Consider the following 23004-nt stretch of genomic DNA (forward strand, 5'->3'; position numbering starts at 1 on the left):
CCCACTTGACTTCATATTCCAGGATGTCTGGCTCTAGGTGAGTGATCACACCATCATGATTATCTGGGTCATGAAGATCTTTTTGTACAGTTTTTCTGTGTATTCTTGCCACCTCTTCTTAATATCTTCTGCTTCTGTTAGGTCCATACCATTTCTGTCCTTTATCAAGCCCATCTTTGCATGAAATGTTCCCCTGATATCTCTAATTTTCTTGAAGAGATCTCTAGTCGTTTCCATTTTGTTGTTTCCATTTCTTTGCATTGATCACTGAGGAAGGCTTTCTTATCTCTCCTTGCTATTCTTTGGAACTCTGCATTCAGATGCTTATATCTTTCCTTTTCTCCTTTGCTTTTTGCTTCTCTTTTTTTCATAGCTATTTGTAAGGCTTCCTCAGACAGCCATTTTGCTTTTTTGCATTTCTTTTCCATGGAGATGATCTTGATCCCTGTCTCCTGTACAATGTCACGAATCTCTGTCCATAGTTCATCAGGTACTCTATCAGATCTAGTCCGTTAAATCTATTTCTCACTTCTACTGTATAATCATAAGGGATTTAATTTAGCTGTAACATATGAGAGATCAATTTCCTCTGCATCTAACCCAGAACTAGGTATTGCTGTTCTTTTTAATTCTAAAATTTTCATTCTAAAGTACATCTCATAATTCTGATTTGCATTTCTCTAATGACAAAAGATGCTGAAGATCTTTTAATTTGTTTATTTGTTATCTGTGTATCTTCTTTGGTGAGGTACCTGTTCAAAATTTTACCCTTGTTTTTACTGGGTTATCTCCTTATAATGGACCTGTATGAGTTGTTTATATATTCTGGATAAATAGCCTTGTTTGGATAGATGTTCTGCAAATATTTTCTACCAGTTTTTATCTTGCCTTTTCATTTTCTTAACAAAATATATATCTTTTGACTATATTTTAATGAACTCAAAATCATCTATTTTTTTCCTGCTTTACTGAGGTATGATTGAGAAATACAAAACTTAAGGTCTACAACATGGTGTTTTGATACATGTTTACACTGTGAAATGATTACCACAATCAAGCTAATAAACATATCCTTCATCTCAGTTACTTCTTTGTGTGTAAAACCATTTAAGATTTATTCCCTTAGGAAATTTCAAGTATATTTTATTGTTAACCACAGGTACCATGCTATACATTAGGTCTCCAGAACTTACTCATCTTATAACTGAAAGTTTCTATCCTTTGATTAATATCTCCGTTCATCCCCTACCCACAGCTTCCAGTAACTACCATTCCACACTCTGACTTGACTTTTTTTTGTTTTAAAGATTCCATATATAATGAGAGCTTATTTCACTTAGCATAATGTACTCCAGGTTCATCCATGTTGTCACAATTGGCTGAAGTTCCTTCTTTGTTAAGTCTGAATAACATTCCATTGTACATGTATACCATTATTTTCTTTATGCATTCATCCTCTGACAGACAAGTTATTCCCACATTTTGGCTACTGTGAATATTGCTGCAGTAAAGATGGAAATGCAAGTACCTCTTCAGGATGTTGATTTTCTTTCTTTTGAATACATATCCAAAGTTGGGACTGCTAAATGACATGGCAGCTCTATTACTAATTTTTTGAGGAAACTGCATGCTATTTTTCATAAGAGCTGTATCAATTTACATTTCTACCAACAGTACAGAAGGGTTCCCCTTCCTCCACTTTCTCACCAGCATGTTATCTTTTCACTTTGTGATAATGGCCACCCTAACTGGTGTTAGGTAATATACCACTGTGCTTTAGACTTGCATTTACCTGATGATTAGTGATGCTGAGCATCTTTTCATAATTATCAATTTAAACTTTTAAAATTTGTGCTTTTTGTGCCCTTTTTAAGGAATCTTTACCTATCCTAAGGTTACTGAAATTTTCCACTACATTTTCTTACAGAAGTTTTATTGTTTTCTTATTTTTATGATCCATTTGAGGTTAATTTATTTATGTGGTGTGAAATAAGGGACTATTCACTATTTGACAGATGGATATCAAAGTGATATAGCACCATTTGTTAAAAGACTATCTTTCCCTCACTGAATTGCCCTGGCATCTTTGCCAAAAATAAATTGCTTATGGATATAGATGTATTTCGATTCTTGCTAATCTGTTGCATTGATAAGTACACCTTTCTTCCTGATTACACCATATTGTCTTGATTACTATAGCTCTATATTAAGTATTAAAACAAGAGTACACAGGTCCTCAAAGTTTGTTCTTCTTTTTCCAAAGTCTCTTAGCTAATGCAGATGTGTATTTCCACATATATTTTAAAATTACCTGGTCAATCTCAATGAAAATAAGTTTATTAGGATTTTAAGCAAGAATACAATGAATCAACAGATCAATTAAGGGGAAAAAATCTTAACAATACTGAATCTTTCAATTCACAAACACTGCCAATCTCTTTAGTTACGTCTTCTAAATTTCTCTCAGCAGTGTTTTGTAGTTTTTGGTATACAGGTCTTGCACAATTTTTGTTAAATTTATTCCTTTTAATAATATTTTGATGGTATTATCAATACAAAAGATCAGTTGTTTCTATACAACAGCAATGAACAATCCAAGAAGGAAACTAAGAAATCAATTCCATTTACATCAAAAAGAAAAAAAAATACCTAGGACAAGTCAACATTCATGGCAGCATTATTCAAAATTGCCAAAAGGTGGAAACAACCTAGGTTTCCATCAACATAAAAATAGACAAAGTGCACTACATATATACAATGGAATATCACTCAGTAACAAAATAAGAAAGAATTTTTGATACATGCTACAAAATGAATGAACCTCAAAAACTATGCTAAGTGAAATAAGCCAGACACAAAAGGACAAAAACCGCATGATTCTACCTACATGAACTACCCAGACAAAGGACTGAGAGAATACCACAGGAGAGCTAGCCGGCAGCGGACCAGGCCATCCCCCACCAGAGGCAGGGAGGCAGGCAGGTGACAGCCAGAGCTGGAGGGAGAGGGGAAAACTTGGCCCCAGAGACAGTATCCTCTACCAAACTGCGAGCAGGCTCCCAGGTGCTAACCAAGTCTTCCTGGGATCCTGGACGGTTGACATCCGCCAGGAGGTTTGCAGCCAGAAATCAGCTCCCCAGAGGAGACGCAGGGCACACCTGAGACAGCGTTCCCGCTGCACATCCAGGAAACCGAGCAGCTGGGACCTGGGAGGTGATAAGACACATCACACCTGGGGAGAGTGCACTCGCCAAACACCTGGTTGCCTGAGCTGCTCAGACCTGGGAAGGGCACAAGATGCAGGCCCAACTGCGTCTGCACCTTTGTGGAGTACCTGAGAACCTGAACCTGAGCCGCTTAGACCTGGGAAGTACACGCAACCCAGGGCCCACCTTAGACAGTTCCCTTGCAAGAGCAACCTGGAGCCTGAGCAGTGTAGACCGGGAAAGCACACACGCCCTGAGCGGGGGCAAACCCAGTGTGGCCCAGACACTGCGAGCACTCCCCACACAAGCCAGCGATATTTGTTTGCAGCGTTCCTCCCTCCCCACAGCAAAATTGAACAAGTGAGCCTAAATAAATGACCACCTTTGCCCCCTTGTGCAAGGGCAGAATTTAGATACTGAAGAGACTTGCAAATAGAGTAAGCCAAAATAAACAAAGAAGAGGGAACGGCTTTGGAAGTATTAGCTGCAACAGATTAAAACCCTGTAGTTAGCATTGGCTACATTGAAAGGGACCTATAGACCTTGAGTAGAAGTATAAGCTGGAACAAGGAACTATCTAAAACTGAACTGACTGCACACTGCCCTCAACAGCTCCAGAGAAATTCCTAGATATATTTTACTATTATCATTTTTTTAATTTTTTTGACTTTTTAAAATGTTATGTTATTACTCCTTTACTTTCATATTTAAAATCTACTATTACCTTGCAAAAAAAAGACCCTATTTTTAAAGGAAATTTCATATCATTTTTTTTATAACTTTTGAGATTTTGTTTTTTAATATTGTATTTTTGAGAATCTAACCTCTATTCTAGATTTTTAATCTTTGCTTTTTGGTATTTGTTATCAATTCTGTACCTTTAAGAATCCAATCTTCAGTACCCATTTTTACTTAGGAGTGCGAATACTGGCTTGATTGGTCTCTCCCCTTTTGACTCTCCTTTTTCTCCCCCAGGTCACCTCTACCTCCTCTCTCCCCCTTCTCTTCTCTACTTAACTCGGTGAATCTCTTTAGGTGTTCCAGGCTGTGGAGAACACTTAGGGAACTGATCACAAGTTATACTGGTCTCTGTCCTTTTGACTCCCTATCCTCTCCTCCTGGTCACCTCTATCTCCTTCCTCCCTCTTCTCTTCTCTATGGAACTCCATGAACCTCTCTGAGTGTTCCAGACTGTGGAGAGCAAATAGGGAATTGATTACTGGCTAGACTGCTCTCTCCCCTATGGATTCCCCCTCTTCTCACAGTCACCTCTATCTCCCTCCTCCCTCTTCTCTTCTCCATGTAACTCTGTGAACCTCTCTGGGTGTCCCCCAGTGTGCAGAATCTTTTCACCATTAACCTAGATGTTTTATCATCAGTGCCGTATGGGTGGAGAAGTCTTGAGGCTACTGTAAGAATAAGACTGAAAGCCAGAGGCAGGAGGCTTAAATCCAAAACTAGAGAACAGAAAACTCCTGACTCCAGGGAACAACAAGAGCTCATCCAAAAGCCTCCATACCTACACTGAAACCAAGTTCCACCCAAGATCCAACAAGTTTCAGAGCAAGACATACCAAGCTAATTCTCCAACAACACAGGAACAAAACCCTGAGGACAAAAATACAGGCAACCCAAAGTCACACCAAACCCATAGACACCTCAAAACTCACTAGTGGACACTTCATTGCACTCCAGAGAGAAGAGATCCAGCTCCACCCACCAGAACACCAATGCAAGCTTCCCTAACCAGGAAACCTTGACAAGAAACTGATCCACCCCACCCACAGGGAGGAACCTCCACAATAAAGAGGAACCACAAACTTCCAGCATACAGAAAGGCCAGCCCAAACACAGCAATCTAAACAAGATGAAAAGGCAGAGAAATATTCAGCAGGTAAAGAAACATGATAAAAGCCCACCAAACCAAACAAAAGAGGAGGAGATAGGGCGTCTACCTGAAAAAGAATTCAGAATAATGATAGCAAAAATGATCCAAAATCTTGAAAACAAAATGGAGTTACAGATAAACAGTCTGAAGACAAGGATTGAGAAGATGCAAGAAATGTTTAACAAGGACCTAGAAGAAATAAAAAAGAGTCCATCAATAATGAATAATCCAATAACTGAGATCAAAAGCACTCTGGAGGGACCCAACAGTAGAATACCTGAGGCAGAAGATAGGATAAGTGAGGTGGAAGACAGAATGGTGGAAATAAATGAAGCAGAGAGGAAACAAGAAAAAAGAATCAAAAGAAATGAGGACAACCTCAGAGACCTCTGGGACAATGTTAAACGCCCCAATATTTGAATCATAGGAGTCCCAGAAGAAGAAGACAAAAAGAAAGGCCATGAGAAAATACTTGAGGAGGTTAATAGTTGAAAACTTCCCTAAAATGGGGAAGGAAATAATCACCCAAGTCCAAGAAACCCAGAGAGTCCCAAACAGGATAAACCCAAGGTGAAACACCCCAAGACACATATTAATCAAATTAACAAAGATCAAACATGAAGAACAAATATTAAAAGCAGCAAGGGAAAAACAACAAGTAACTCACAAGGGGATCCCCATAAGGATAACAGCTGATCTTTCAACGAAACTCTTCAGGCCAGAAGGGAATGGCAGGATATACTTAAAGTGATGAAAGAGAAAAACCTACAACCCAGATTACTGTACCCAGCAAGAAGCTCATTCAAATATGAAGGAGAAATCAAAAGCTTTTCAGACAAGCAAAAGCTGAGAGAATTCATCACCACCAAACCAGCTCTTTAACAAATGCTAAAGGATCTTCTCTAGGCAGGAAACACAGAAAAGATTTATAAACTCGAACCCAAAATAACAAAGTAAATGGCAATGGGATCATACTTATCAATAATTACCTTAAATGTAAATGGGTTGAATGCTCCAACCAAAAGACAAAGTCTGGCTAAATGGATACAAAAATAAGACCCCTATATATGCTGTCTACAAGAGAACCACTTCAAACCTAGGGACACATACAGACTGAAAGTGAAGGGCTGGAAAAAGATATTCCACACAAATAGAGACCAAAATAAAGCAGGATAGCAATACTCGTATCAGATAAAATACACTTTGAAGTAAAGGCCGTGAAAAGAGACAAAGAAGGACACTACATAATGATCAAAGGATCAACCCAAGAAGATATAACAGTTATAAATATATATGCACCCAACATACGAGCACTGTAATATATAAGGCAAATACTAACAAGTATGAAAGGGGAAATTAACAATAACACAATAATAGTGGAGGACTTTAATACCCCACTCACACCTATGGATAGATCAACTAAACAGAAAATTAGCAAGGAAACACAAACTTTAAATGATACAATGGACCAGTTAGACCTAGTTGATACTGATAGGACATTTCACCCTAAAACAATGAATTTCACCTTTTTCTCAAGTGCACAAGGAACCTTCTCTAGGACAGATCACATCCTGGGCCATAAATCTAGCCTTGGTAAATTCAAAAAAATTGAAATCATCTCAAGCATCTTTTCTGATCACAATGTGGTATAAGATTAGATGTCAACTACAGGAAAAAAACTATCAAAAATACAAACATGGAGGCTAAACAACATACTTCTGAATAACCCACAAATCACAGAAGTAATCAAAAAAGAAATCAAAATATGCATAGAAACGAATGAAAATGAAAACACAACCCAAAAGCTATGGGATTCAGTAAAAGCGGTGCTAAGGCGAAGGTTCATAGCAATACAAGCCTACCTCAAGAAACAGGAGAGAGATCAAATAAATAACCTAACTCTACACCTAAAGCAACTAGAAAAAGAAGAAATTAAGGACCCCAGGGTTAGCAGAAGGAAAGAAATCATAAAAATTAGGGCAGAAATAAATGCAAAAGAAACAAAGGCGATCAGAGCCAAAATCAACAAAGCTAAAAACTGGTTTTTTGAGAAGATAAAACAGACAAATCATTAGCAAGACTCATAAAAAAAAAAAGGCAGGGGGAGAATCAAATCAACAAAATTAGAAATGAAAAGGAAGAAATCAGAACAGACAACACAGAAATCAAAGGATCATAAGAGACTACTATCAGCAGCTTTATGCCAATAAAATGGTCAACTTGGAAGAACTGGACAAATTCTTAGAAAAGTATAACCTTCCAAAACTGAACCAGGAAGAAATAGAAAATTTTAACAGACCCATCACAAGCACAGGAATTGAAACTGTAATCAGAAATCTTTCAACAAACAAAAGCCCAGGACCAGATGGCTTCACAGCTGAATTCTACCAAAAATTTAGAGAAGAGCTAACACCTATCCTACTCAAACTCTTCCAGAAAACTGTAGAGGAAGGTAAACTTCTAAATTCATTCTATGAGGCCACCATCACCCTAATACCAAGACCAGACAAAGATGCCACAGAAGAAGAAAACTATAGGCCAATACCTCTGATGAACATAGACACAAAAAATCCTTAACAAAATTCTAGCAAACAGAATCCAACAAAATATTAAAAAGATCATACATCATGACCAAGTGGGCTTTATCCAGGGATGCAAGAATTCTTCAGTATTCGCAAATCAATCAATGTGATACACGAACAAATGTGTACCCATTTGTTGTAACAATGTGATACATTAACAAATTGAAAGTAAAAGCCATATTATCTCAATAGATGCAGAGAAAGCCTTTGAAAAAATTCAATATCCATTTATGATAAAAACCCTCCAAAAAGCAGGCATAGAAGGAACATACCTCAACATAATAAAAGCCATATATGATAAACCCACAGCAAACATTATCCTCAGTGGTGAAAAACTGAAAGCATTTCCCCCAAAGTCAGGAACAAGACAAGGGTGCCCACTCTCACCCCTACTATTCAACATAGTTTTGGATGTTTTAGCCACAGCAGTCAGAGAAGAAAAAGAAATAAAAGGAATCCATATTGGAAAAGACGACGTAAAACTCTCACTGTTTGCAGATGACGTGATCCTCTATATAGAAACTACTATAACAGAACACTACTAGAGCTAATCAATGAATATAGTAAAGTTGCAGGATATAAAATTAACACACAGAAATCCCTTGCATTCCTACATACTAACAATGAGAAACCAGAAAGAGAAAATCAAGGAAACAATTCCATTCACCATTGCAATGAAAAGAATAAAATACTTAGGAATAAATCTACCTAAAGAAACAAAAGACCTATATATAGAAAACTATAAAACACTGATGAAAGAAATCAAAAATGACACAAAGAGATAGAGAAATATATCATGTTCAGGGATTGAAAGAATCATTATAGTGAAAATGAGTATGCTACTCAAAGCAATCATTCAATGCAATCCCTATAAGCTACCAAAGGTATTTTTCAGAAAACTAGAACAAGTAATTTCACAATTTGTATGGAAATACAAAAAACCTCAAATAGCCAAAGCAATCTTGAGAAAGAAGAATGGAACTGGAGGAATCAACCTGCCTGACTTCAGGCTATACGACAAATCAACAGTCATCAAGACAGTATGGTACTGGCACAAAGACAGACATATAGATCAATGGAACAAAATAGAAAGCCCAGAGATAAATCCACTCACCTATGGACACCTTATCTTTGACAAAGGAGGCAAGACTATACAACGGAGAAAAGACGCTCTCTTTAACAAGTGGTGCTGGGAGAACTGGTCAACCACTTGTAAAAGAATGAAATTAGAACACTTTAATAAACTCAAGATGGATCAAAGATCTAAACGTAAGACCAGAAACCATAAAACTCCTAGAGGAAAACATAGGCAAAGCATTCTCTGATGTAAATCATAGCAGGATCCTCTATGACCCACCTCCCAGGGTAATGGAAGTAAAAGCAAAAATAAACAAATGGGACCTAATTAAAATCAAAAGCTTTTGCACAATAAAGGAAACTATAAGCAAGGTGAGAAGACAGCCTTCAGAATGGGAGAAAATAACAGCAAATGAAGCAACTGACAAAGAATTAATCTCAAAAATATACAAGGAGCTCCTGCAGCTCAACTCCAGAAAAATAAATGACCCAGTCAAAAAGTGGGCCAAAGAACTAAAGCGACATTTATCCAAAGAAGACATACAGATGGCTAACAAACACATGAAAAGATGCTCAGCATCACTCATTATCAGAGAAATGCAAATCAAAACCACCATGAGGTACCATCTTACACCAGTCAGAATGGCTGCTATCCAAAAATTTACAAACAATAAATGCTGGAGAGGGTGTGGAGAAAGGGAACCCTCTTACACTGTTGGTGGGAATGCAAACTAGTACAGCCACTATAGAGAATAGTGTGGAGATTCCTTAAAAAACTGGAAATATAATTGCCATATGACCCAGCAATCCCACTTCTGGGCATACACACCAAGGAAACCAGAATTGAAAGAGATACATATACCCCAATGTTCATCGCAGCACTGTTTACAACAGCCAGGACATGGGAGCAACCTAGATGTCCACTGGCAGATGAATGGATAAAGAAGCTGTGGTACACATACACAATGGAATATTATTCAGCTATTAAAAAGAATGCATTTGAATCCATTCTAATGAGGTGGATGAAACTGGAGCCTATTATACAGAGCGAAGTAAGTCAGAAAGAAAAACACCAATACAGTATTATTAACACATATAAACAAAATTTAGAAAGATGGTAACGATAACCCTATATGCGAGACAGCGGAAGAGACACAGACGTAATGAACAGACTTTTAGACTCTGTGGGAGAAGGCGAGGGTGGGATGATTTGAGAATAGCATTAAAACATGTATATTATCATATGTGAAACAGATCGCCAGTCCAGGTTCAATGCATGAAACAGGGTGCTCAGAGCTGGTGCACTGGGATGACCCTGAGGGATGTGATGGGGAAGGTAGTGGGAGGAAGGGTCAGGATGGAGAACACATGTATACCCATGGCTGATTCATGTCAATGTATGGCAAAAACCACTACAATATTGTAAAGTAATTAGCCTCCAATTAAAAAAAAATAAATAAATATCCACAGTAGGCAAATTCACAGGGACAGGAAGTAGATCTGAGGCACCAGGAGTAGTGGGTGGAGGCAGTAGGGGAGGAGGGATGGTTGGACTGGGCAGAAGTAGAGTTATTGCATAATGGTTATAAAACTTCTGTTTGCAGTGACATAAAAGTTGTGGAAATGGTTGAAAAATACTACCCATGTAATTACAGACTACAGAATAGGGGGGAAAATGTTTTAAATGTATTCTAGGAACAAAGTAAAAGGAAAAAATCTTTCACTTGGGTGGTTATGTACTTAAAGAGGAATGAACACTGTAAGCTTCAAATAATGAGTAATATTCACTAACACAGACTTACAGCAGAAAGTAAATAGGAGCAAAACACTCAGGTAGAAAAATACAGACTCCCCTGAAGGAGAGGAAAGTATGTCAATTCAGTGAGGCCATATTATGAGAAAGATAGGAAGGGAAAACTGCTAAGTGTTCTCACTACTAATATTTTTTAGAAATACAAGTCAAATTGAATTCTAAGAGATTTTTAGAAATTTAAAAAATGCAAAAACCCTAGTCATAGGATCACTTATTTGAAACAGAAGTCCATATAATAACAAATTTAGTGTATCAAGTTTTGCTAAAGAAAGACAATCACTGGAGTTGATAGAAAAAACATCTTCTTTGTAGTAAATTTAAGAACATAATACACGCTATTTTCCTAAGTCTTGTATTTAAACCTGAACAAATATAAAATCAAATATACAATATTTCAGTGGAAGTTTTCATTCATTCATTTGCCCTGAGGCTCATTCATGTAACACATATCCTTCAGGATGATCACAGATAAATCTCTTTATACTTACTGAATATAATGTTAAAATTGCTAAATTTTCCAGTTATGATCCCATTAATATAACTAATTTTAAAAATTTAGTCTGTTTTCTAATAAAGTCTATCTGACAGAAACATTACAGACCTTTTAGCAGTAAGAGTAGTTTCATATAGTGGTGAAGGGTGAAAAAGGAGGGGCAGAAAAGAGTGTCAGCATCCCACACCAACCCCACTTACAACCTCTGCTGAGGGAATGTCATATTTACAAACCAACCATCATTTAGTTCTGTTCCTTATTTATTCATATGACTAGTATGAGAACACTTACAAACCAATACCAATCTAAGTTCTCAAATCTAGGAAATGTTAAAGCTAGGATTATACAGCTTTAAAATACTTCTTGCTTGCTAAGTCACTTCAGTCGTGTCCAACTCTTTGCAACCGTATGGACTGCAGCCCGCAAGGCTCCTCTGTCCATGGGATTCTCCAGGCAAGAATACTGGAGTGGGTTGCCACGCCCTTCTCCAGGAGATCTTCCCGACCCAGGAATCAAACCTGTGTCTATTATGTCTCCTGCACTGGCAGGCAGATTCTTTACCATTAGCGCCACCTGGAAAATCCCAAAATATTTTATAATAGGTATCTAATAACTAATTCTAAAAATAATTTTAACATAATGCTAACTGTAAAATAGATATAAGGATCCTTTACATTTTTCTCTCTGGAAACCATCCAGTGGAGAATAGATATACTAGCTCTTCCATTTTTACAAAGCAATAATTCAGAAACGTTAGCCATTCCTCATCTGACTCTATACCAAACCATTTATGTTAATCTGAAATACTAGATGTAACACGACTGAGAATTTCAAAGCAGTTTTATGAAAGTTAATGAAATGCCTGATAAAAATTTTTAGAAAACTATATATTTAAAACATTGCAGTTCTCAATTACTGAAAATAAATGCAAAAGCAAAACAATTTCCATGAGTAAAATGTATTTAAATTTCTATTAGAATATAAATTCTACTTCAGTAAAATCATGTCTAATCATATGCCTGCAAAACAATTTGTAAAATGCTCAATAAATACTTGATAAATAATAAAAAATAATAAAGTGAAAAAAATTTTAACTTATTTTAAAACATTAGTCTCAAGTATATTTAAATATGGGTTTCCCTGGTAGCTCAGACAGTAAAGTATCTGCTTGCAATGCAGGAGACCCAGGTTTGATTCCTAGGTTGGGAAGAAACCCTGGAGAAGGGAATGGCTACCCACTCATGCCTGGAGAATTCCATGGACAGAGGAGCCTGGGTGGGCTACAATCCATGGGATCACAAAGAGTCAGACACGACTGAAGCAACTTAGCACAAGCACATATTTAAATTTATGTTTAAACAGAATATTTTAGATTATGAAATGACAAATCACTATTCATAAAAGATTATGTATATCAATAACTATTAAAACATCCTTCTTTCAAGTTCCTCAAAATAAAAAGGGAAAAGATTTTATAGAAGACAGGGATTTAAGACTTTTAAAAATAAATATTTGTAAGTTATCAAACTTGAAATACAGAATCTTGCTGAATATAACAAGGGTATAGAAACACTCTTCCAAGTCACATTTTACCATGTGTAATTAGGGCATAATGCATTTTAATTTCACTAAATTCACCAGCATGCATCTAGATTAAAATAATTTTCAAAGGTATATTTATTTTCATTTTTAAAAAAATGTTTATTTTAATTGGAGGCTAATTACAATATTGTAGTGGTTTTTGCCATACATTGATATGAATCAGCCATGGGTGTACATGTGTTCCCCATCCTGAAACCACCCCCCACAACCTCGTTCCCCATCCTATCCCTCAGGGTCATCCCAGTGCACCAGCCCTAAGCACCCTGTCTCGTGCATTGAATCTGAAACTGATACATATAATACTTAGTTCTATAGAAACAAATCTGATTTTACCAGGTGAACTGTCAAGTAAAAAATTAAATTATATCTGAAAGCAATTATCAATATTACCCAAGATGTCCACTATTATCTTTAAAAAAAAAAAAGTAATGAAAGCAAATGTCAGGCAAACAAGTAAGATGTTTAGGAAAGTGTTTACCAAATGAGAGCAGAACTTGGCTTAGAGGTAGATGATGGCCATGTGCCAAAGAAATCCTCTAAAACTAAAATAGAGAGGAAAACAAAATGGAGTCATAAGTGATATATCTGCTGTATAAAGCAGTGGTTCTCAATTAGAGGTTTTACCCCCCAGAGGATGTCTGGCAAAGCCTACATGTTTGGTTGTCACATTGGGGAGGAAAGGGTGAGCTACTGCCATCTAGTGGTCAGAGGCCAGGGATGTTTCTAAACAACCTACAATGCACAAGGCAGCTGCCCACAACAAAGAATTTTCCAACCCAAAATGTCAACTGTACCAAAGTTGAGAAACTCTGATCTAAAGGAAGCCAGCAGTAATAACAACACAGAGGAAAAGATATCTGGTGCTTCTTTACCTCTACTAACTTCATAATTTTAAGTAAATTCAAAGTCTGGGCTTCATCTATCTCACTTAGAAAAATGTAATAATAGCATTTTGCTTGCCTAAAGACAGCATACGTAGACCAAAGATAACCTTAAATACTTTGCAGACCATGCTACTCATTCCATTCATTAAATGTGAGCAGTTTCTTTATCATAACACATATTCCAGGCCCTACACTGAAGCTAAGAAACAGCCCTGATGTTGCCATATATTAGTTTTATTTCTGTTGTTGTTCTAGTACTTAGTTTTAAAGGAAGCAGAAAAAAATCCTCTTTGGTAATTCTACTGGACAGAAAAGTAAAACAATTCTAGATTTAGCAACTTGGTTATATCCTTTGCCCAAGTTTCATTGAGATGCAAATAACAAATACCTATTTTGCAAAATAAGACACATAAATACCCTGTATGGAGGAAAAATCCTAACACTAACTACCTACTATGTGCCCAGTACCTCACTATATGGGAAAGAAAGAAATTCTCTCAAGGAACTGAGTTCAACCACAGTGAGGCTTTTAATATAAACTCCAAAAGCATTAAAGAGGTGCTCAAGTAAACATAAACAAAGCTGCTGAGGAAGAACAACGAGAAACACCAAAATCAGGGGGCAGGGGTAAAGGAAGTTTTCTTGAATAAGAAAAGTACATGAACTGAATTTTGAAGAATAATAAGGTTACAAGGAAGTTCTAGGCAATAAGACCACAAATATACCTGACTTGAGGGGAAGTTTGCTTAAGTTTTCTGAGACTAAATTATCTTGGTACTCTATGCTGTTCTTATTGATGTAGAGGGAAGAGTCCATCACCTAAAAAAATATAACTCAAGACAACCACTTGGCATTTCATTTATAAAAACTCACAAAGTTGGTAGAGACCATAGGGAGAGCTATCATAGAAAGAAGCAAGGGGAGAGGAAAACTGCATTTTCAAAAGCTTGTTGACATTTCTCATTTACTTATAGAAGTTTTCTACCTATGGAAAGTGAAGATGTGATTTGAGGGTGAAATTTAATATTAGAGAATTCATGCAGTGTCTTGGATTATTCAGGGTGGAAAAATTACTCAAAATACATTCATATTACTAATTTTACTACCTGATTCACAAGTCTAATTTCTTCTTGCTTTTTTTTTTTAATATTCATGCAGCAAACTCCTTTTGTTTTACAGATAAGGAAACTGATAACCAGAATAGTCCAACTTGTCAAAAAAATGCCCAAATCACAGAAATCTTTCCAGTATTTTTTTTTTTAAATTATATGTATAAAATCTGTCTAAAAGCAAATAATGGAAGATTGAGTTGGAAGGTCTCATGATATAAAACTGTTTCAAAAGGAACCAATTTTAAGTCAGTTGTTTTCTAATTACTTCTGGCCTCTTTTTGTGTGGAGTGGTGAGTAGGAGGGACAAACAACTGGCAATGCCCTGGCTAGTGGGAAGAGGGAGCTCAGACAACAAAGTAAACTTCAGCATCTAAAGCACTTACCTCATCTCTCCCACTCAGGCACCGGTGAACCAAGAGCCCCGTCCCATCTGTAGCACAGGCCCCATCTCCCAGTGTACCTTGCCCCTACTCCCTGGACCCACCGAAGTGCCTGTGCCACTCCATCAGTCTGCACGTTTCTCACCTTGCTGCTGGGCCAAGTTTCTTCATACAGGGTAAGCCCTTTGAGGGCAGAAACCCTGCCTTTATCCATTTTTATTACTTCTTACTCAGCAATACAGTAGTCACCTAATTGACTAAACACAAGAGCCAATATATTACAAAAATTTCTCAGGATTAATTCTGCCTTAATAACCAAGACTACTGCCATCTGGTAAGTCAGCAGATTCTCGCAGTGTTTCTCCTCTTCTCTGGTGGACACAAATCCGGATAAAAGTCATCTACTGATAGGGGATCAAATTCTAGATATGAGTGATATCTGCAGCCTAGTCACTTTATACATCCAGTACGTTACCCTTCTTTTTTGCTAATTTGTGCTGCATATCATTAAAACAATTATCTCTGCTCCTAGTACTGCTACGAGGAAGAGCACTTTAAGAACATAGGGGAGAGACACACTCACCGAGTCAGCCAGGCTTCCCCAAGGAAGCCACACCTAATTTGATATTCAAAGGCTGAATGGGAGTAATACAGAAAGGAAGAAAACAGTTTGTTGCAGAAGAATCAGCTGGTGTAAAGATGTACTCATTATAGTATACTTCAATTTGCACTTTTATAAAACGAATCAGTTTACTAGCAAAAAGCCCCACTGAAGTTCTCAATGAACTTTGACAATGAAAGGAAAATTTATTCTAAATCGACAAAATGTTATGTTTTTAAGTATTTCCTCCTAAAAGTCTGAACTGCCATAAGCATATGGGATGGGGGTGTCAGTAACAAGTCCTATCCTTCTGCTGATTCCAATACATCCCAAGATGCTCAAATTAGATCACTGACAAAATATACATTAAAATATATGGCTGGACAAATTCTGAAAAGCAAAGTGCAAAATAATGTGCTACCTTCCTTGAAAAGTGGAGTGGGAATAAAAATGTATTAACAAATTTGTATTTACTTATAAATACATAAAAAAAACTATGTGAAGATAAAATACAACAGAAGATAACTGAGGGAGGGGAGGAGAGTGAGAAGCAGACTTTCTTCTCCATATTTTTCTTACTGCATGTTAAAGTGTATTATCTCATTAAAATTAAAAATACATCACTGTAAAACATAATTTTAAAAATATCTACCATTACTATTTCAAAATTAAACATGTTATTTTTAAAAAGGAACTATCCCTAATTCATTGTGTTTAATATGTATCATTTATATGAAAATTGATTTTGCACTTTATATAGTTACCCTCTTGGAATTCACTGATTCATTTTTGTGAAGTCCTTATTTATGTTTACTTCTCCTTTTCTCTGCTACCAATATATCATCATTAGTAGTGTTTTTTTGTTGTACAGTAACATTGCATATCTATATCTAGCAGAGGCTGATTACAAATTATTCACCTTTAGCTGTTTATTTTGTCAACAAAATTCAATGGAAAAGCAAATGTTTTATTTATTAAGAAAGCTAGAACAATAATATTCTTCTCTTTTTTTCCTCCTTAAACAAAAGGCAAGCCAAGAATATTTTGCTGTGTTCCAAAAGTTGAAAAGAAAAAAAAAAAAAAATACCAAGGTGCATTTTCTTCCTTGGCAGTTCACTATTACAATTCTTTGGAAATTATATATTTTTCAATAAAAAATAATATATTGGGGGAAAGGCTAGACTGACACTTTTCCAGTCTGCCAGGAAACAGAGCCCTTCTTCAATTGAAGACCTATCAAAATATGCAAGCAAATGTCATGGCAACAGAAGCTCTCACCATGGTAACATCATCTCTGCTACAGAGGAAAACCACTCTAATTCGTCATGTACTTCAAGACAAGACATTAAACTAATTCCAATTTTCATTTTACAATCTATCCATAACATTCAATATACCTGGCAGTAGTAAAGATTTAATAAAAACATTAATATTTCATAAGAAAGCAATATTAAAATCAAAGCTGACTCAATTTACATGCAAACTGATTAATGTGAGAAACATAAAATCAAGCTGACCCACCATACATAAAATCAAGATAGTGATGAAAACACAAAAAACAAACAAACAATTCTATCACTATTGCTTGAGAACAAATACTCTAGATTCAACATAGAAACAATTATATGTTTTACTAATCACAATATAGCTGGCAGTAAAAGGAGAAAAAGTATTTTATAATCAAAGAAAAGATTTTAAGTTTTTACTAGCATGTCTATTTTGCAATTCATTGCATATAATCCTGTTTTTATTTCATAGTGAGGGATTATTAATGGCACAAAAATTTTTATCTAGAAACGTGTCTCCAGATGATAAAAGTAAAATCAAACACAATTTTTAAATGGTTATAAATTAATCAGTTACTACTACAAAAAAAAATTTACTATGCTACATAAATTATTAAAATTCTCTTGCAAAAGCTTTAAACAAATAAGCATTATCAACTTTGTAAATTAACTTGAAAGATATAATATCTGTCAAGTAAAAGATCTACTACCTATAGCATATTAAAATGCCAAATGACCACCTTAAAATATTTATTTTTAGGTGACAAACCACAAAAGATTAGCAATTCAAAATGTCAGTGAAATCATAAAACTGAAAACCTTATATGTTAAGAGTCTAATAGAACCTATTTGGTTATGATGTAGACTATAACCAGATGGAAAATTAAATTTGAAGATACTTCTTTTTAAAAATCATCACCTCAGCATGATCAAAGTTTGAGCCTTAACACTTAGAAAGAATAGAGGTTTATATTAAATAAAAACAGTTAATTTTTTCTTTGGAGAAAATACCCATTTTTCTCAAAATATTTAAATATTTTAGCAAATATACTTCAATTTATTTAAAACACTGTTGATGAATAAAGTAATATAATTGTCACCTTTAAATAAAAATATCAGTTATTTTCATATCAGCAAAACACAGAGGGAAACAAAAAGGCAGCATGTGATAAGAGAGTAAGCTGGCTTCAAATCTAGATGTGGTCTTTAACATAAAAGCAAGGGGAAAATCGCTAGAGAGAAAGGAAGAAGATCACTCTGAATGCAGTGTGATAAAGACAGGAGGATGACAAAGCGGAGGCTGCAGGACCAGTTAGGATGCTGCTGCAGTGGTCCAGGCAAGAGGCAACGAATGACAAGTGAGACTGGAGTGTGGCAGTGGTAATGAAGAGAAAAGAGAATAATTTAAGAGAGATTTAGGAGCTAAAGCAAGACTTGGAGATGGATCAGATGGATAAAAGAAGGGAAGGTGTCAAGATGACATCTAGATTTCTCACTCAAGAACGCATTTAAGCAACTGAGAGAGGAAATGTCAGGAAAAGATCATTGTGTAGTCTCTATGTTGGTTTGCTGTTTGGAGAATAGAGATGGAGTTCAGCTGTACGGTGATTTCTGGTGTTTTTGAGACACTGAAAAGGTGATATCAGGATAGGCAACTAGATAAACAAATCTGGAGCTTAAACAGAAATCAAAACTGAGTCACAGGCTTACGAGAGATAATCGAGCCACGGGTGCAAATGAGACTTCCAGGGAGAGAGTGGAGCTTGAGAAAAAATGAAGGTCCAGCATACAGAGCCTTTAGAAACTCCAAACTTTGATAACTAGTAGAAGATGGAGACCTTGAGTGAGACGGAGAAGAAATGGCATGAGACTGAAAGGAATCAGGAGTGTGTGATGCCCCAGAAGCCATGTCAGAGACTATTGTAAGGAAGTGTGGACAGTGGTACAGACTACTACTAGATAATCCAGCAAGAAAAAGGCTGAAAATGAACTTGATTTTGTAAGGAAGAAAGATCACTGGTGACCTTTCAAAACAGTAGCTGATTCAAATGGTATTTACATAGATGAAGCCCTTTCTAAAACACAATCATTCAGAAGTACAATATATAAAAGAAATAAATTAGGGCTGTCATGATAAAAACAGAATGCATATAAACAAAAATTGTAAACAGAATGCTTACGTAGTAACCTATACATGTACATGGTCCCCTGAGGCAGTTCACAGAAACCCAGAAATTTAGAACTCCAAGTTTTGAAACCAGTGGGCTTAGAAGTGATAATTTTAGAAGTACTTTTCATCTTTGATTTTCTATAATTCTATAAATACAATTTAACCTCCTTTTTTAAAAAATTGAGGCCTTCCTGATAAATAATGACTTCTGTGTTTTAATGAATACCACATACCGATATACTTCTTTATAAACACAAAGAAATATCCGAGTATTGAGTTGTATGAGCTGCTTGAATATTCTGGAAATTAATCCTTTGTCAGTTATTTCATTTGCCATTACTTTCTCCCATTCTGAGGGCTGTCTTTTCACCTTGCTTATAGTTTCCTTTGCTGTGTAAAATCTTTTAAGTTTAATCAGGTCCCATTTGTTTACTTTTGTTTTTATTTCCATTACTCTAGGAGGTGGGTCATAGAGGATCTTGCTTTGATTTACGTCATGGAGTGTTCTGCCTATGTTTTCCTCTGAGAGTTTTATGGTTTCTGGTCTTACATTTAGGTCTTTAATCCATTTTAAGTTTATCTTTGTGTATGGGGTTAGAAAGTGCTCTAATTTCATTCTCTTACACGGAGCTGTCCAGTTTTCCCAGCACCATTTATTGAAGAGGCTGTCTTTGCCCCACTGTATATTCTTGCCTCCTTTGTCAAAAATAAGGTATCCATAGGCACATGGGTTTATTTCTGGGCTCTCTATCTTGTTCCTTTGGTCTATATTTCTGTTTTTATGCCAATATCACACTGTCTTGATGACTGTAGCTTTGTAATATAATCTGAAGCCACTGTTCATTGCAGCTCTATTTACAATAGCTAGAACATGGAAGCAATGTAGATGTCCATCGACAGATGAATGGATAAATAATTTGTGGTGCATATACACAATGGAATAATATTCAGCCATAAAAAGGAATGCATTTGAGTCAGTTCTGATGAGGTGGATGAACCTAGTACCTATTATACAGAGTGACGTGAGTCAGAAAGTGAAAGATAAGTATTGTATTCTAACGCGCATATATGGAATCTAGAAAAATGGTACTGAAGAATTTATTTACAGGGTAACAATGGAGAAACAGACATAGAGAAAGGACTTATAGACATGGGTAGAGGGGAGGAGAGGGTGAGATGTAATGGAAAGAGTAACATGGAAACTTACATTATCATATGTAATATAGATAGCCAATGGCAATTTGCTGTATGGCTCAGGAAACTCAAATAGGGGCTCTGTATCAACCTAGAGGGGTGGGAAGGGGAGGGAGATGGGAGAGAGGTTCAAAAGGGAGGGGATATATGTGTAACTATGGCTGATTCATGTTGAGGTTTGACAGAAAACAATAAAATTCTGTAAAGCAATTATCCCTCACTAAAAAAATAAATTAAAAAAAAAAGAAGAAATATCCTAAGCTTTATTTTCCTCCATATACCATCAATTAGCTTTACTTGTCCTCTTTCTAATAAAAGTTATAAACTAAGTGTGATACTGGATGTGTTACAAGGTTATGTCTCTGAAAAACAGAACATTAAATCAAAACGTGAATGAACTTTCTTCTAAATTGGTGCTTGGGGTTTCACCCTCAATAGAATCATCACTTTAATACAGTACCTTTGTCACTCTTCTTCAATATTTTGCCAGGATTTTTTTTAGCACTAGTAATATCTTCTATCTTTTATTTGACTTCAGTTCCCTCACTATAATTACTGTAATGAAGCAGAAGTAACTCCTTGCCAAGTTGTAAGTGTGCGTGTGTGCTTAGTCGCTCAGTCGTGTCCAACTCTTTATGACTCCATGGACTGTAGTCCGCCAGGCTCCTCTGTCCATGAGGATTCTCCAGGCAAGAATACTAGAGTGGGTTGTCATGCCCTCCTCCAGGGGATCTTCCCAACTGAGGGAGCAAACCCAGTTCTCCCGCACTGCAGGCAAATTCTTTACCATCTGAGCCACCAGGGGAGGCCCCAGTACTTTCAAGTAAACTAGCACCAAACAAATGAAGCCCAGGAGTTTTTACACAAGTAGAAGCACTAAGAATCCTCTTCATTTTTCACCCTTCATTTGCCTCTGAAATATTTCTGTAGCATTAGAGAACAGACTGAAGATTATTAATAAAAGTCAAGTTTTATCCATCCCTGACCAGCACCTTCTCTCTGCTCTATGTAGCCTCCCTCAAATTGCTAAGCTGGTCATTCAAAATACTCCCTTTCTTCATTTACTTGCATTGTTGGCTCAAGGAACCCAACAGATGCAATACCACATTGTGAGAAGCTTGGTGGACTTTCTGATAAATGTGGTGGATTAAACATGTGCATTTATATCCACTTTGATTTGAAACTTCACTAGAATGGGAGTTACAGGAAAGAGATATCAGTAGAAAAGGAAAAACAGGAGAGCAGACAACAGCAGAAAACAACCTTTTGAAAACTAGAAAGTAGGTGAAATTAACAAAGACTGAATGTGAAGTGCCTGTGGGGAAGGACAGGAAGGCAGAGGAATTCCTGTCGGGTTCCCCAGAATGGGATACTTAACATATGGAATAGATATGTACTGAGAAGGTTGTGAGAGGGTGAAAAGGGAGATCTGGTACTGACAACAGACTGGGTAAAAATCATGAACAGGTCTGAACCATGAGTTTATTAACAGTATGAAACATCCTAATTCCTGTTATAGTTAGATTTTACTTCTTTCCATCCAGGGAGATTAGGCTTGGAAAATACTGGAACTCAAAGATCTAAACTCTATCTTCCTAAAACTTTCTACTAGTTCTGTCCCCAGCCTCTAACTCTCCTCCATCTCCTCCTCCTTCAACATCATAAGATTGTTCCCTCCACCTGTTTGACAAGCGGGATGAAGACAGAAGCCAATCACATACCACCAAACTTGCAGTTTTACTAAATAGTAAAGCATATATACTATAGTACTTAATACATAATGTTTGAAAATATTAGTCCCCTTCCCTTTACCCCAGATACCTAGTTTGATGTCTCTCTACGTAACTTCACAATTAGTTCACACCCTTATTTCTAAGGAGAGAGCGAAGGCAAAATGCAGCTTACGACAAGGTGAAGCACATAAAATGCAACTCTTTCCTACAAGAGCAGTGGTTCTCATACTTGAACACACGTCCTAGTCACTTAAAGAGCTTGCTAAAGCACCAACTGCTGGATGCCCATTTCCCTGTGTCTCTCATCAGTAGGTCTGGGTAAGCGACATTTATAACAGCTTCCTGGGTGTTTTAATGCCACCTTGTCAACAGGTCACAGTTTTGAGAAGCACTGCCCCACAGAGCACAGGTTCTTAAGTGAAGACAAACGTGCCTTTCAGGGGAAAGGAGGCAGTGAATGTATGCATTTTTGGTTGTCACAACCTAGAGGGGTGAGAGGGAGAGGTAACACTGACATCTGTCTGATATGTACAGACCAAAGATGCTATGAAACATCCTACCACACACAGGACAGCTCCACACAGCAAAGGACTATGCTGCTGCTAAGTCACTTCAGTCGTGTCCGACTCTGTGCGTATGGGGCCAAAAATGTCAATAGTGCAGAGGGTGAAAAATCTTACCATACAGTAAAACAGAATTTACTCCAAATATATGATTTGACCATTGCACTGGTGAAAGGTTTTCAGCAAGTTTCAGAAATTTGACATGGAATAGCAAAGAACTGTTTTTCTTCAAATACTGATAACTTTGAATTTTACTCATCCATGACAAAATGAAGTTTTAAAAATAATTAATACTTACAAGATATATTGGCCTACAGAAAAAAATAAGCATTTATTTACATAAGATTATTGGTAGATTTCTTGTAAAGAAACGTCAGTTAACATTTATCTTGCAAGAATAGTAAGAAAACTAATTATAAT

At 36.5% G+C, this 23004-nt stretch overlaps 1 protein-coding gene across 2 annotated transcripts in view; it reads right to left on the bottom strand.

Moving 5' to 3' along the window:
* RNGTT (RNA guanylyltransferase and 5'-phosphatase) overlaps positions 1 to 23004 on the bottom strand; it is a 240518-nt gene that overhangs the window by 93691 nt on the left and 123823 nt on the right. The gene's annotated exons all lie outside the window — the stretch shown is intronic.

The sequence above is a fragment of the Bison bison genome, unplaced genomic scaffold (genome assembly GCF_000754665.1).
Source record: "Bison bison bison isolate TAMUID 2011002044 unplaced genomic scaffold, Bison_UMD1.0 scf7180017864035, whole genome shotgun sequence".
NCBI lineage: Eukaryota > Metazoa > Chordata > Mammalia > Artiodactyla > Bovidae > Bison > Bison bison.